Source organism: Vidua chalybeata, chromosome 22 (assembly GCF_026979565.1).
Source record: "Vidua chalybeata isolate OUT-0048 chromosome 22, bVidCha1 merged haplotype, whole genome shotgun sequence".
NCBI lineage: Eukaryota > Metazoa > Chordata > Aves > Passeriformes > Viduidae > Vidua > Vidua chalybeata.
The window spans coordinates 6,335,660-6,350,661 of NC_071551.1; the positions used below are offsets into that span (position 1 = coordinate 6,335,660).

The 15,002-nt window shown below is 41.3% G+C and overlaps 1 protein-coding gene and 1 long non-coding RNA gene across 5 annotated transcripts in view; both read left to right on the forward strand.

The window, feature by feature from the left end:
* The window catches only part of DVL1 (dishevelled segment polarity protein 1), a 74,885-nt gene that overhangs the window by 2,961 nt on the left and 56,922 nt on the right, over window positions 1-15,002 (forward strand). The gene's annotated exons all lie outside the window — the stretch shown is intronic.
* Window positions 1,166-2,276, forward strand: LOC128798794 (uncharacterized). The gene is made up of 3 exons (XR_008434546.1): window positions 1,166-1,247; window positions 2,020-2,108; window positions 2,193-2,276. It is a non-coding gene; the product is annotated as an uncharacterized LOC128798794 (long non-coding RNA).

Genomic DNA, 15,002 nt, shown 5'->3' on the forward strand with positions numbered 1-15,002 from the left:
ATGAAGATGATGATGGAAGATGAAGGGCTGCAGGGATCAAGACCTGGAAATTCTGTCTCTGTTATTGAATCAGCAGCGTTTGGGTGACAATCCATTGCCTTGAGACAGCTCAGAGTGACTCTGACGTGGGACCCCCGAGCTTTGTTTGCATTTGTTTTCTATGTCTTGCTCCTTTTGTGTTTGTGCCTCTCTGAACCCAAAACATTTGGGAAGATTAGAAGTAAATTCAGCTGAATTTTGGCTGTTTGAGTGTTAATGGTAAATGTGGGCTTTGTTTTCATCATCTCATCTGCAAACTGACTTTTTGTAGAGTCATGGAATATCCTGAGCTGGGAGGGATTATCCAGCCCAGCCCCTGGCCCTGCCCAGACACCCCAAAATCCCAACCCTGTGCATCCCTGGGAGCATTGTCCAAACCCTCCTGGAGCTCTTGGGGCCGTGGGGAGCCTGGTCAGTGCCCCAGAACCCTCTGGGGGAAAAACCTTTCCCAAAATCCATCCCAGCTCCCCTGGCACAGCTCCAGCCTTTTAATTGTTGCAAACAGGCAATTCTAGCTGCCGTTGCCACAAACCATAACAGAGCTGTGGCTCTCTAATTTCTCCCTTATGTGCCTGAAAATCTCCTCCAGAGCAGCTCTTGCCTGGATGTTCTGGAAGGGGAGCTGCAGGGACATTTTGGGTGTCCCTCTGGTGTCCTGCTGTCCTTCCAAGCTGGGATTTGGCTTAAATCCCTGGGATTTTGGTCCCTAAATCCCTGAATTTTTCACTGTGAAATGTGAAAAGCACTGGTTGTGTTAGGAAAACAACTGTTTTCCTGGAGGATTGGAGGGAGCTGACTCCTTGCAATTCTGCACATGCTGTTGTAATTAAGGCAGGGCCTTTCCTGGATCCCGAAATAATGGAATAAATCATGTGCTCACAAACACTGGATGTGCTGAACGGTTTCCAGCTGGGAAAGATGCAGTGGCTGAGGGCTGGGATGGAGCTGGCTTGTGGAATTAAATTCGTGTTCTTTGCTGCTTGGAAGGTGCAGGAGGAGCTGTGGGAGGGTGACATTCCCCTCTGAGCTTTGCTTACAGTTTAATTTACTGCTCTGCCACTTTCATGCCCTGACCCACGAAGGGATGGCCCTGCCTTTACTCTGCTTTCCTCCTGCCCCCACCTGTAGCCACAATGCTGATTTTAAGATGCAGGATGTCCAGCTGTGCCCTGGCATGAATACTCAGCCCTTGGAAGTGCTTTTGTGTGGTAAGCACATTTCTCTCTCTCTCTCAGGATTTTTCATAAAGGTGCACAGAGGGAAGAGAAAACAATTTCTATTTCTGCTCCTTGTTTTTCCCATGTGGAATGTGTTTGGAGAATTGCTTACCTGGGGTGATTGCTTGGTTGGATTCTGGTGAGGATTGTTTGGGGCTGGTGGCCAATCCAACCCAATCCAACCCAATCCAATCCAACCCAATCCAACCCAATCCAACCCAATCCAATCCAACCCAATCCAATCCAACCCAACCCAATCCAATCCAATCCAATCCAATCCAATCCAATCCAATCCAATCCAACCCAATCCAATCCAACCCAATCCAACCCAACCCAATCCAACCCAACCCAATCCAATCCAACCCAACCCAATCCAACCCAATCCAACCCAATCCAATCCAATCCAATCCAACCCAACCCAACCCAATCCAATCCAACCCAATCCAACCCAACCCAATCCAACCCAACCCAATCCAACCCAACCCAACCCAATCCAATCCAACCCAATCCAATCCAATCCAACCCAACCCACCTGTGGCTGCACTCTCAGAGAGGGGCACGAGTTGTGGGTTAGTCAGATTTGGTAGTCAGAACAAGTAAGTTTATAGTTTTAGTATCTCCTTTAAATAGTATATTAATAGTTTATAGCATAGTTATAATAAAGAAATCATTCAGCCTCTGAGCTGGAGTCACACATCAGCATTTCTTCCCCCCAGCTTCACCTGCATTTTACAATACTTTTGTAGCTTCTGTTTTTATTCAGCTTGGTGGGGAACCGAGCAGGGACGTTACAGGGTGAGCCTCGCTGATGTGACAGCATCCAGCATCCCCCAGCAGTGGAATTCAGGAGAGGTGATGGTTGAGGTGTGTTTTTATAGACACGGAGCTGTGTCATCAGCTGATTTAATTAATCCCAGCCACTGATTCTTTCCTCAGGGCAAAGCTCAGAGGTCATTTCCCATCACTGACAGCCGTGCTTCTCAGGTTACAGCCCCACACGTCCTCGCAGGAACACAGAATTCTGTTAATTCTTTGATGATTACAAAAATGACAGCTAATGAACACATCTAAAAATAAAGCTGTAGCTTGTGATGCCTGGGCTCTCATGACTGAAACGGTGACAGCTGTGTGGGATCCAAATGATTCACCATGAATCTGTGTGACACATCCTACAAGAGGAATTCCTTTCTGTCTGCTTTTAAATATTTGGTATTTCCAGAGCTTTGCTTGTAAAACACTATCAGTAACTTCCAGAAGCACAAAAGGATGAATGTGGAGGATCCAGGCATTCCCATTTGTTTCATTTTCCCTACAAGAAGCTGGTGTGAGGCTTTGCTGTTCCAGTTTGGGATGTGGTGCTGCAGCAGGAGCGTTTCAGTGAGGAACTGAACCATCCTAAAGACATGATGTGTCCAGAACTGGAGAAAAATTCCTTCTCGTTGTGGTTGCCCTGCTCCATTCCCCCTGAGAGTGGGGCAGGAGGAGCAGCAGAGTGTGTCTGTTCTGCCACCCTTTGGGTGAGGTTCAAATCCTCATTCTTTCCATTGTGTGCACTAATTCTCCTCTGATTATTCTTCTTCAGGGACTACTCCAAGGAGTGGCTTCTTAAACATTCCTTTGGTATCAGCCAGAGAGCTTCCTTTCAATCTGCACTTGGAGCTGCAGCTAAAAATTGGTTTTCTTGGTTGAAAACCGGTGGGAAAATGGGATTTACAGCAGCAGGAATCCAGTTTGGGAGCTCAGTGGGGTAATTTTTAACGGGGGAAGCACTGAGAGCCTTTTCTTCTGGAGGCAGAGCAGCACCCCTGTCCTCAGCCTTGCCCTCAGGGCGACTTAGGAGTTGGTTTCTAACTCCTAAGAGGATTTTCTGATTTTTTTTCTAACTCCTAAGAGGTGTTAAAAACAGGAATCCTAACTGACAGATCTCTTGCTGGGCTGTAATTTCATCATTAGGAAAAGCTTTTAGAGACAAGAGGGTATTTTTATTTTTAAAAATACACAGAATAATTTTTTTCAGGGAGAAATGAAATGGGAGTTGTTTATTTCTCCACGAGGCTTAGCCAGGTCAGAGGGAATTTTTGGAAGAGTTTGTGGTGGCAGGACAAAAAGGGAACGGCTTCAGGGTCACAGAGGGCAGGGGCAGGTGGGATATTAGGAAAGAATTCTTCCCTGGGAGGGTGGGGAGGCCCTGGTAGAGATTTCCTAAAAAAATCTGTGGTTGCCTGTTGAGTTTTGGGGTTTTTGGGTGGGTTTTTTTTTTTGTATTTTATTTTATTTTATTTTATTTTATTTTATTTTATTTTATTTTATTTTATTTATGTTATTTTATTTTATTTTGTTTTATTTTATTTTATTGTATGTTATTTTATTTATTTTATTTTATTGTATGTTATTTTATTTTATTTTATTTTATTTTATTTTATTTTATTGTATGTTATTTTATTTATTTTATTTTATTTTATTGTATGTTATTTTATTTTATTTTATTTTATTTTATTTTGTATGTTTATTTTATTTTATTTTATTTTATTTTATTTTATTTTATGTTATTTTATTTTATTTTTTATTTTATTTTATTGTACTGTATTATATTTTATTTGGTTTTTTTTTGTTAGGGTCGGGATTAAATGTGTGACACAGTATTTTTTGTTCACAGTCAGATGTTTATTAGTTCTTATCTATATTAATAGTCTCACAAACTGTGAGTTCTACAGCACTTTAATAAACTAAAAAGGGAGCTGTATCTTTTTCTCTAAGGCTTTTTAAGGATAAAGTGTCTAATTAAGAAATGATACTTAAATTATTTTTATTTTTAACTCAATAACTAACTGCTCATGGTTTGCAGTGTGGGGGAATGAGGTCTTACAAGTGGGGAATTATCCCCACAAAAGCCCAGCCTGCCATGGGATCCCAGGATTACTGAGGGTGGAAAATCCCTCCAGGATCAGAGCTTGTGCCTGATCCCCACCTGTCCCCAGCCTTGGCAAAAAAAAAAAAAAAAAAAATTAAATAAAAAATAAATCCCTGCAGTCTCCTTTTGATAGCTTCTGTTTCTCTCTTTAGCCTCCAGGGATCAGTAATTAAAAAAATCAACCCCTGGGAAGTGCTGCTGGTCTTGGCCAACCTCTGACAGAAAATGAGTAAAGAAAGGATCAGTGCTGAAATAAAGATTCAGATTACAAAAGCACTGGGGCTGGAGCTCTCCTTATCTGCCTGTGCCAAGGAGCAGGATAAATGTCTCAATAAATTCGGAATTAGGGAGGGACCAAGTGGAGTTTCACTCCTGAGAGGTGCTGTTGGTGTCCTGCAGAAAGTAGGGTTTAGGAAGCTGGGGGGGATTAAAGGGTGGATGGCTGGAGTTGGAGATCTCTGCAGTGTTTGGAGGAAAAAGCAGCAAAAAAAAATTAAAATGTAGGGTTTGCCTGTTTCAGTGTTAGCTCAGCTTGTGTCAGTTCAGAGCCTGATTCCTGAAAATCTGCTGTGATTCCTGAAAAACGGCTCTGATTTCTAAAAAATCTGCTGTGATTCCTGAAAATCTGCTCATATTCCTAAAAAACTGCTCTTATTCTTAAGAAATCTGCTCTGATTCCTAAAAATCTGCTGTGATTCCTGAAAAAACTGCTGTGGTTCCTAAAAAAATGCTCTGATTCCTAAAAATCTGCTCTGATTACTGAAAAACTGCTGTGATTCCTAAAAAAATGCTGTGATTCCTGAAAAACTGCTCTTATTCCTAAGAAATATGCTCTGATTCCTAAAAATCTGCTTGATTCCTAAAAACTGCTCTGATTCCTAAAAAAAACCTGCTCTGATTCCTAAAAAACTGCTGTGATTCCTGAAAAACTGCTCTTATTCCTAAGAAATATGCTCTGATTCCTAAGAATCTGCTGTGGTTCTTAAAAATCTGCTCTGATTCCTAAAAAAAACTGCCACTAACAACTCCACTAATAGGGAAAATTTACAATTTCTTCCCAGTTTTCAAGCTCAGCCTTCTCGGGGTGAATGTGTTCTTTAAAAATAAGGAATGGGTCGCAGCCTTCTCGGGGTGAATGTGTTCTGTAAAAAGAAGAAATTTCCCCACTTTCTTCCAGCTTAATTCCCAGGAAAATTGGAGGCTGAACTTCTGTTGGATTCTGGATTTAAAGCTACAAATAGGAGGTTTACAAACATTTCTGAGAGCACGAGGGGACAGAGGGGAGGTTTGGAGGGGATTTTTTTTGGGTGGGATTTTCCCCCTGGGATGGATTTCCCAGAGAAGCTGTGGCTGCCCCATCCCTGGAAGTGTCCAAGGCAAGGTTGGAGCAGCCTGGGTTGAGTTTTCAAGTCCCTTCCAGCCCAAACCCGTGTGGAATTCCATCCACTTCTCATTTAGAAGTCAAATGCAGTTGGGCTGGTGCAGCTTTGGAAGGGAATTTTGCCTTTTGCTCTCCCTTTGCATATGGAAAAGGTTCATTTCTCTCCCTGTGATGCACAAAATCCCAGCCCCTTTTATCTGAGCTGTTTCTCTCAGGTTGCTGAAATGACTTTTCAAAGAGTGGGAGGTGGGGAACCAAACAGGCAGAGCTGGGCAGGTGAAGAATTCCGTGGGGCCCCTCCCAGAACAAGCTCCCTGGGGATTTTTTCCAGCTCCTGGATGATGTTTCCATGAGGAATATTTGGAGGAGCACCATTTCTTGGTGCATTCCTGGCAGTTTTTGAAAGTTTTTTAGCTGAATGATTTGGGGTTTCAGAGCTCTGTAATTTTTATTTCCCTTTAAATGACTTGAAGATCTGTTGGCAAATGTGTTTTGCTGGGTGAGGGACGAGGAGTTGGTGGGAAAAGCTTCTGATCCACCTGGAGTACAGAATTCCTGTGTCCTCCTGGATCTTCCAAGGATGCTCTGAATTGGACAAATGATTAAAAACTCAAAGATCTGTGTCAGGTACCCGAGTGGGTCCCTGAGCACTGCAGTTTTCTTGGTGTTCACAGTTCTTCAGGAACACAATAATAAATGGAATAACATCTCTGCCTTTCCCTTACCACTCCTGAAACGAGGGAGGTTGGCTGTCCTTGTTTCTGTGGACATTAGAATCCACCAGCCCTGCAATCTGTGCTAAAAATGCTATTTTTCTAAGTGAAATAGTAGAAAAAAATGTGTTGTAGTTTAGCTTGGAATGGCAAATCCATGCCTAAACATGAATGTGGGGCTGAGGGATTGCATTTATTACCAAAAACTTGTTTAATTTCTCTGCTGGAAAACCTTTCCCCTGGTGAAAACACAGATTTCTCACTCTGTGTGGTGCAAATCTTTAAAGAGAGACCACAGTCCCATCCAAAAACTCCCTGTTCCTTCCTTTATAGGATTTAATTTATGGGACTTTGTGACAAGCTGGGAATCTCTCTTTTAATACCTAAACAAACTTGTAGGTCCAGTTATACTTTGAATTTGCAGTGTGGGTGGAATTTATTACCTGGTGTGAAGGCGAGAGGCCTGAGCCCAGTTTTTCCCTGGTGTGAGGAGTGTCCTGGCTGGGGGAAGTGCCCTGGGATGGATTTTTGGAGCCCTGAGCAGCTCTGGGTTCCCATCCCTGCCCAGATGCCATCCCTGAGAGCTATTTTCAGTGTCCTGCCCCGAGTTTGGAGGATAATTGCACCCTGGGGAAAGCCAAATCCCAGGCAGCTCTTTGAAATGGGCATTCCACAAGCTTTTACAGTTTTTTTTTGTTTTTTTTTTTTTTCCCTAAGCTGTTCTCAAGAGCTGCTCCATTTTATAGGGGCTTGTTAATATTTATTGTTTTGGAACTCGGGCATTGGGAATGTGGGTTCAGGTCAGGATTATGGTGACCTGTCCCTTTGTACTGTGACTTCCTTGTTTTTCTGGCAGAGATGTGGCTGTCCCTTGGGATTAGATTGGGAACAGATTCATTAACACCTGTGAGATTGAAATATAGGCACATAAAGAATTTACTAAACAGCACAGGGAGCAGAGGAAAGAGGGAACTAAGAGAAAAGACAGGAGATCCTCAGTGTGGCTAAAATGCTTTGCTTGTTTTGCCCAGTTCTATTCCAAACCCATTGTGAAGAAATTGAGGAGCAGAAATTGAGGAGCAGAAATTGAGGAGAAGAAATTGAGGAGAAGAAATTTTAAGGTCTTAGGACTCTAAAAATCACCCATTTCCTTGGCTTCCCTGCAAGAATAATATTTTTTCTAGGTTAGCTGGGCATGGAGCGAGATATAACACCATGCACAGTTGCAGTGCCACAATCAAACCAGACTCAGTTCTGTAAATCTCAATTTAAATGCCACAAATATCTGTATTTTAGTGAGCTTTTCACACCTTGAGCACGGCACAGTTATTGAAATATTGTTCATTAAGGAGCAGAGAAGGAAATCATATTCCCTGCGTGCCACTGCTCTTGGACAGCCAGTCATAAATATTTTAAAATACTTCATTTGGAGGGAATGGGGCAGAATTTCTGGCTTGGGGCTGAGCTGCCCTGGACTGAGATGGGAGGATGAGGCAGAGCTGGGCTGGCAGCCCAAGCACCAGTTGGTTCAAACCACGTGGAATTTTTTTGGAAGGAGTCACTGTGGCAGTGCTCAGGGCTGCCAGGACCTTGCAGAGTGCTTGGAGTGTGATGCAGAGGGCAAAAGGGGACTGCTGCACATGGAAATTCCCTTTTCAGAGTCACACAAGGAAGAAAAACCCATTTTATTCCAATGTTTATCCCTGTAAATTCAGCAGAATTCCTCTCCCTGCTTTGGGAAGGTGGCTGAAGGTTCTCTGTGCTTCCCTCCTGATGTTCTTTTTGGATTCATGTTCCTAACTCCTGGCTCCCCTCACCAAGTAAGGAGGTTTTCTGCTGAAAAACCCATTTTATTCCAATGTTTATCCCTGTAAATTCAGCATTTTGCTTTATTTTCATTCCTCTCCCTGCTTTGGGAAGGTGGCTGAAGGCTCTCTGTGCTTCCCTCCTGATGTTCTTTTTGGATTCATGTTCCTAACTCCTGGCTCCCCTCACCAAGTAAGGAGGTTGTTTTTTTGTTTTGTTTTGTTTTTTTTTTTTTTGCAAAAAGCAAAAAATTGCTGTTTGCTGTGTTTGTCACCTGGGTGGGAAGGGGTGACTCTCCCAGCACTGCCTGCAGGTTCTTGCTGCAATTTCTGGAGAAAAGGTAAGAAGGATCTTGTTTTGCACTGAAGCTGCAGATCTTTGTTTGAGGAGGTTTTGAGGGTTTTGAGGAGGTTTTGGAGGATTTGAGGAGGATTTGAGGAGGTTTTGAGGTTTTGGAGGGTTTGAGGAGGGTTTGGAGGGTGTTGAGGGTTTTGAGGAGGTTTTGGAGGGTTTGAGGAGGGTTTGGAGGGTGTTGAGGGTTTTGAGGAGGTTTTGGAGGATTTGAGGAGGGTTTGGAGGGTGTTGAGGAGGGTTTGAAAGGTTTTGAGGAGGGTTTGAAGGATCTGAGGAGGTTTTGAGGTTTTGGAGGGTTTGAGGAGGATTTGAGGAGGATTTGAGGAGGTTTTGAGGTTTTGGAGGGTTTGAGGAGGGTTTGGAGGGTGTTGAGGGTTTTGAGGAGGTTTTGGAGGATTTGAGGAGGGTTTGGAGGGTGTTGAGGAGGGTTTGAAAGGTTTTGAGGAGGGTTTGAAGGATCTGAGGAGGTTTTGAGGTTTTGGAGGGTTTGAGGAGGGTTTGGAGGGTGTTGAGGGTTTTGAGGAGGTTTTGGAGGGTGTTGAGGAGGGTTTGAAGGGTTTTGAGAAGGGTTTGAAAGGTTTTGAGGAGGGTTTGGAGGATTTGAGGAGGTTTTGAGATTTTGGAGGGTTTGAGGAGGTTTGGAGGGTGTTAAGGAGGGTTTGGAGGGTGTTGAGGAGGGTTTGAAGGGTTTTGAGGAGGTTTTGGAGGGTTTTGAGGGTTTGAGGAGGTTTTGTGTAGGGTTTTGAGGAGGGTTTGTGTAGGGTTTTGAGGGTTTGAGGAGGTTTTGGAGGGTTTTGAGGAGGTTTTGAAGGGTTTGAGGAGGGTTTGTGTAGGGTTTTGAGGAGGGTTTTGAGGAACGTTTGAGGAGGTTTTAAAGGGTTTTGAGGAGGTTTTGTGTAGGGTTTTGAGGAGATTTTGAAGGGTTTTGAGGAGGGTTTGAAGAGTTTTGAGGAGGTTTTGTGTAGGGTTTTGAGGAGGGTTTTGAGGAACGTTTGAGGAGGTTTTGGAGGGTTTGAGGAGGGTTTGTGTAGGGTTTTGAGGAGGGTTTTGAGGAACGTTTGAGGAGGTTTTGGAGGGTTTGAGGAGGGTTTGTGTAGGGTTTTGAGGAACGTTTGAGGAGGTTTTGGAGGGTTTGAGGAGGGTTTGAGGAGGTTCTGGAGGGTTTGAGGAGGTTTTAAAGGGTTTTGAGGAGGTTTTGAAGGGTTTGAGGAGGTTTTGGAGGGTTTTGAGGAACGTTTGAGGAGGTTTTGGAGGGTTTGAGGAGGGTTTGTGTAGGGTTTTGAGGAGGGTTTTGCTCCCCAGGTGTGTCACTCACCCGTACCTGGCTGTGTCACTTCTGTCACCATCGTGGGCACCGTGTTCATCCCCGTTTCTGGCAGCTTTCTGTGGCAGGGCCTGTGGGGCCCTGACGGGGTTGTTGAGGAACAAAAACCCCAAAAAAGGAGAATTCTGGGTGTGCTGTGGGGTTTTGAGGAGACAGGGAAGGACGGCGCTCGGTTCCTGCCTGCGGCTCTGCACGACACCTGAGCAATTCCTGCTCCTCTAAGGCATTCCTCTCCTCCCCTCTTCCTTATTTTTCAGCAAAAAAATAAGGGAAAAAAACCCATTTCCAGAAAAAAAAAAAAAAAAACATTTTATACCAGTGTTTCTCGCTGTAAATTCAGGGAGATTTATTTTCATTTTTTCCCTGCACTGGGAAGGTGCTGAAGGTTCTCTGTGCTGAGGCCTCAGCTGGAAAATCCCTGAAATTGGAATTCTTCATTAAATATTCACACTGAAGTGTTAATCAGCTTCAGCCAGAATATTTATAGAGCTGCAGCCTTCGGTCCCAGATTAAGTATAGAAATAAAATATATTATATATAAATATAAATATATTATCGTTACATCAGTTATAATTGTAAGCTGCAGCCTTCGATCCCAGATTAAGTATAGAAATAAAATATATCATATATATAAATATAAATATATTATAGTTATATCAGTTATAATTGTAGGCTGCAACCTTTGATCCCAGATTAAGTATAGAAATAAAATATATCATATATAAAGTATATTATATAAAAATATAAAATATATTATATATAAATATATCATAGTTATATTAGTTACAATTGTAAGCTGCAGCCTTTGAACCCAGATTAAGTATAGAAATAAAATATATCATATATATTATATATAAATATAAATATAGTTATATCAGTTATAATTGTAAGCTGCAACCTTCAATCCCAGATTAAGTATAGAAATAAAATATATCATATATAAAATATATAAATTATATAAAAAATATTATATATAAATATATCATAGTTAGTTACAATTTTAAGCTGCAACCATCAATGCCTGAAAAGTATACAAATAAAATATATATTTAAATATAAATATAGTTACATTAGTTATAGTTTTAAACTGCAGCCTTTGATGCCAGATTAAGTATAAATATAACTTACAGTTTTATATTCAATTCAATTCATTCATTAATTTAAATTGATATTATGTGATTACTTATAAAACCATACGTTTTATATATATATAAAAGAAATCTAATTTTATATATATATAATTATATAATTTATACAGATCTATAATAAAATTAATTGAAACAGCTTTTTTTGGGAAACTGCTGCTTCATAAAGTAAAATCAATTTACTTTAAATTGCTATTTTGTGATTACTTAGAAAACTGTAGGTTTTATAGATGTAAAATAAAGCTAATTATAATTATAAAATTACATAATTTATATATATAAAATAAAATTAATTCAAACAGCTTTTTTGGGGGGGAAACTGCTGCTTCATAACGTAAAATCAATTTCCTTTAAATTGCTATTTACTTTAAATTGATGTTATATGATTACTTATAAAACAATAAGTTTTATATATATAAAATAAATCTAATTATAATGAGAATTTCCTAAGTTTTCTAATTTCAGATCTTCTCTCCCTTTTCATGAATGAAGCCTCTCCCATTTTCCCATCAGTAAAGGACAATTAAGAGCCTTGGGGATGATCCCAGTGATGAAGTGGAATTAATCTGGTGCTCAAGGACTTTAAGTGTTGCCCTGATTTTTAAAATTAAAAGTGTTACCTTTTCTTTCATAGTTCTTTTGAAAGTTTGAAAGTTCTCATCAAGCTTCTTTAACCTTCTGATAATGTTTCCATATTTGAGAGTCACAGTTCCCACACAATTTCATGGAAAAATAGAATAATTTACATATTTCTCTGTGGGTGGAGAGAAATGATTGATTGATCTTTGGAGCAGTGTGGTTGGAGAGGTGGCAATTCCATCAATCCATGGTCACCTTTGGAATTCTGTAAATACCAGATGTTTGAATAAAACTGATCTTTTTCTCTTTTGAACTCACCAAGCTCCTGTGTGCTCATTTAATGTCCAATACCAGCAATTAAAATGCTCTGTTTGTGTCATGGTTACCCTGCAATAAATCTGCCTCAGCCCTGCATTTCTGCATTTATTTCCCATGCAGGAAAGGAGAATTATCCTTGTTAACCTCATTTTTTCCGAGTGGAATGAAAAAAATCACCCGGCTAATTGTGCAGAGTGCAGTCCCTGCCGGGCGTGCATGATGCAATCAGAGTGCAGAATTATCAAACCCAGTGCTTAATTAGCAATTATCTCAGTGCTTATGACTCAGAGCCATTAGAGGTTTGTGGGCTTCACCTGCAATCAGGTGTTTCCCAGTCTGTGTGGAATCAGAGGAATTACTCTTGGCAGGGGGATGAGAGGGAGCCTGAGCCTCAACAACCCTTGGGTTTTTCTGGCTGAAATCCTCTGTGGAAGGAAACAAAAATTCGGGATGCTGGGAGGGTCAGCTGTGCCAGGCGCAGGTGAGGTGTGAGGGTGCCCTTGGGGGGAGGCACAAACACCTCCCACTGCAAACACAGGTGAACCTGGGGGGAGAGATGCTGATGTGTGACTCCAGCTCACAGGCTGAATGATTGCTCTATTATTAAAAAAAAAAAAAAAAAAAAAAATATATATATATATTTGTATATATATAATCATATATACACATATATATAGTTATATATAAAATATATAGTTATATATATATATATACATACTATATATAACTATATATAACTATATAATCCATTAATATACTATTTAAAGGAGATATTAAAGCTACAAAGCTGCTTTTCTAACTCCCAAATCTAACCCACAGCTCGTGCCCCTCTCTGAGAGTGCAGCCACAGGTGGGCTGGGTTGGATTAGGTTGGATTGGATTGGATTGGATTGGGTTGGATTGGATTGGGTTGGATTGGATTGGATTGGGTTGGATTGGGTTGGATTGGCCACCAGGCTCAAACAATCCTCACCAGAATCCAACCAAGACAGTTCAAACAATTCTCCAAACACATTCCACATGGGAAAAACAAGGAGCAGGAATAGAAATTGTTTTCTTTTTCTTTCCTCTGTGCTCCTCTGTGAAAAATCCTGAGAGAGAAGAATGTGCCTGCCACAACCTCCTTGTGCAGGTGCTGCTGTTGGACACAAAATGAGCACACAGGAGCTTTGTGAGTTCAAAAGAGAAAAAGATCAGTTTTATTCAAACATCTGGTATTTCTAGAATTCCAAAGGTGACCGTGGATTGATGGAATTGCCACCTCTCCAACCACACTGCTCCAAAGAGCAATCAATCATTTCTCTCCGCCCACAGAGAAATATGTAAATTATTCTATTTTTATGTGAAATTGTGTGGGAACTGTGACTCTCAAATATGGAGACATTATCAGAAGGTTAAAGAAGTTTGATGAGAACTTTCAAACTTTCAAAAGAACTATAAAAGAAAAGTTGACACTTTTAAAAATCAAGACATCGTGCAGGCAGCGTGGTGGGAGAGCCAGAGGATCCACACACAATTCCAGGAAGGCAGGGGAAGGAGGGGCTGCTACCAGCACTGATTGTTTCATTTGGTAATTAGTGCTTAAATCTCCTCAAAGTCAAATAAAGCAGAGGATGTGAGATTGTGGAGCTGTTCCCTCCTCCCTTACCCACATTTCCTCACCTTTTATTGGTTTTTTTTTTTTTTTTTTTGCAGATATTCATGGATTTGGGGGCTTTGCTGCTGGGGTAGAGCAGGTGTTTGGGGTGAAGAGTGGGGTATTTTTTCATGGTCTGTCTCTGATGTGACCTTGGCTGTGTTCTTTTACCTTCCTTCCACCTCATAGATACACTTGAAGGATGAATTAAAAGCTTTTTGTGCATGGAGATTTTTCTGGAGTGCAGCAAAGAGGGAGATGCCACAAATCTGTGACGAATATTGAATATTGTCTGTGAATATTGAAGAAAAATCTCTAAATTGTGGGTGTGCCGTGCTCTCCCTTTTCCAAGGGGCAGTTGTGGGGCAGGGGGAGCTGGGCAGGCAGACCTGCAGTGACCTGGAAATGTCATTTTTATTCAAAAGTTGTGGCCAGGTGTTTGTTTGCTCTCCTCTCTCTGTGTTCTTTTACCTTCCTTCCACCTCACAGATACATTTGAGGGATGAATTAAAAGCTTTTTGTGCATGGAGATTTTTCTAGATTACAGCAAAGAGGGAGATGCCAATACTGAATATTGAAGAAAAATCTCTAAAATATTGGTTTGCTGTGCTCTCCCTTTCCAAGGGGCAGTTGTGGGGCAGTGGGAGCTGGGCAGGCAGACCTGCAGTGACCTGGAAATGTCATTTTTATTCCAACTTTGTGGCCAGGTGTTTGTTTGCTCTCCTCTCCCTGTGTTCTTTTACCTTCCTTCCACCTGGTAGATGCATTTGAAGGATGAATTAAAAGATATTTTGGAGAAGAATATTAAAAGATGGAGATTTTTCTAGATTACAGCAAAGAGGGAGATGCCAATATTGAATATTGAAGAAAAATCTCTAAAATATTGGTTTGCTGTGCTCTCCCTTTCCAAGGGGCAGTTGTGGGGCAGTGGGAGCTGGGCAGGCAGACCTGCAGTGACCTGGAAATGTCATTTTTATTCCAACTTTGTGGCCAGGTGTTTGTTTGCTCTCCTCTCTTTGTGTTCTTTTACCTTCCTTCCACCTCATAGATACACTTGAAGGATGAATTAAAAGCTTTTTGTGCATGGAGATTTTTCTGGAGTGCAGCAAAGAGGGAGATGCCACAAATCTGTGAAGAATATTGAATATTGAAGAAAAAAATCTCTAAATTGTGGGTGAGCTGGGCAGGCAGACCTGCAGTGACCTGGAAATGTCATTTTTATTCCAACTTTGTGGCCAGGTGTTTGTTTGCTCTCCTCTCTCTGTGTTCTTTTACCTTCCTTCCACCTGGTAGATGCATTTGAAGGATGAATTAAAAGATATTTTGGAGAAGAATATTAAAAGATATTATGGAGATTTTTCTAGATTACAGCAAAGAGGGAGATGCCACAAATCTATGAAGAATATTGAATATTGAAGAAAAATCTCTAAATTGTGGGTGTGCTGTGCTCTCCCTTTCCAAGGGGCAGTTGTGGGGCAGTGGGAGCTGGGCAGGCAGACCTGCTGTGACCTGGAAATGTCATTTTTATTCCAACTTTGTGGCCAGGTGTTTGTTTGCTCTCCTCTGCCTGCCCCAGAGA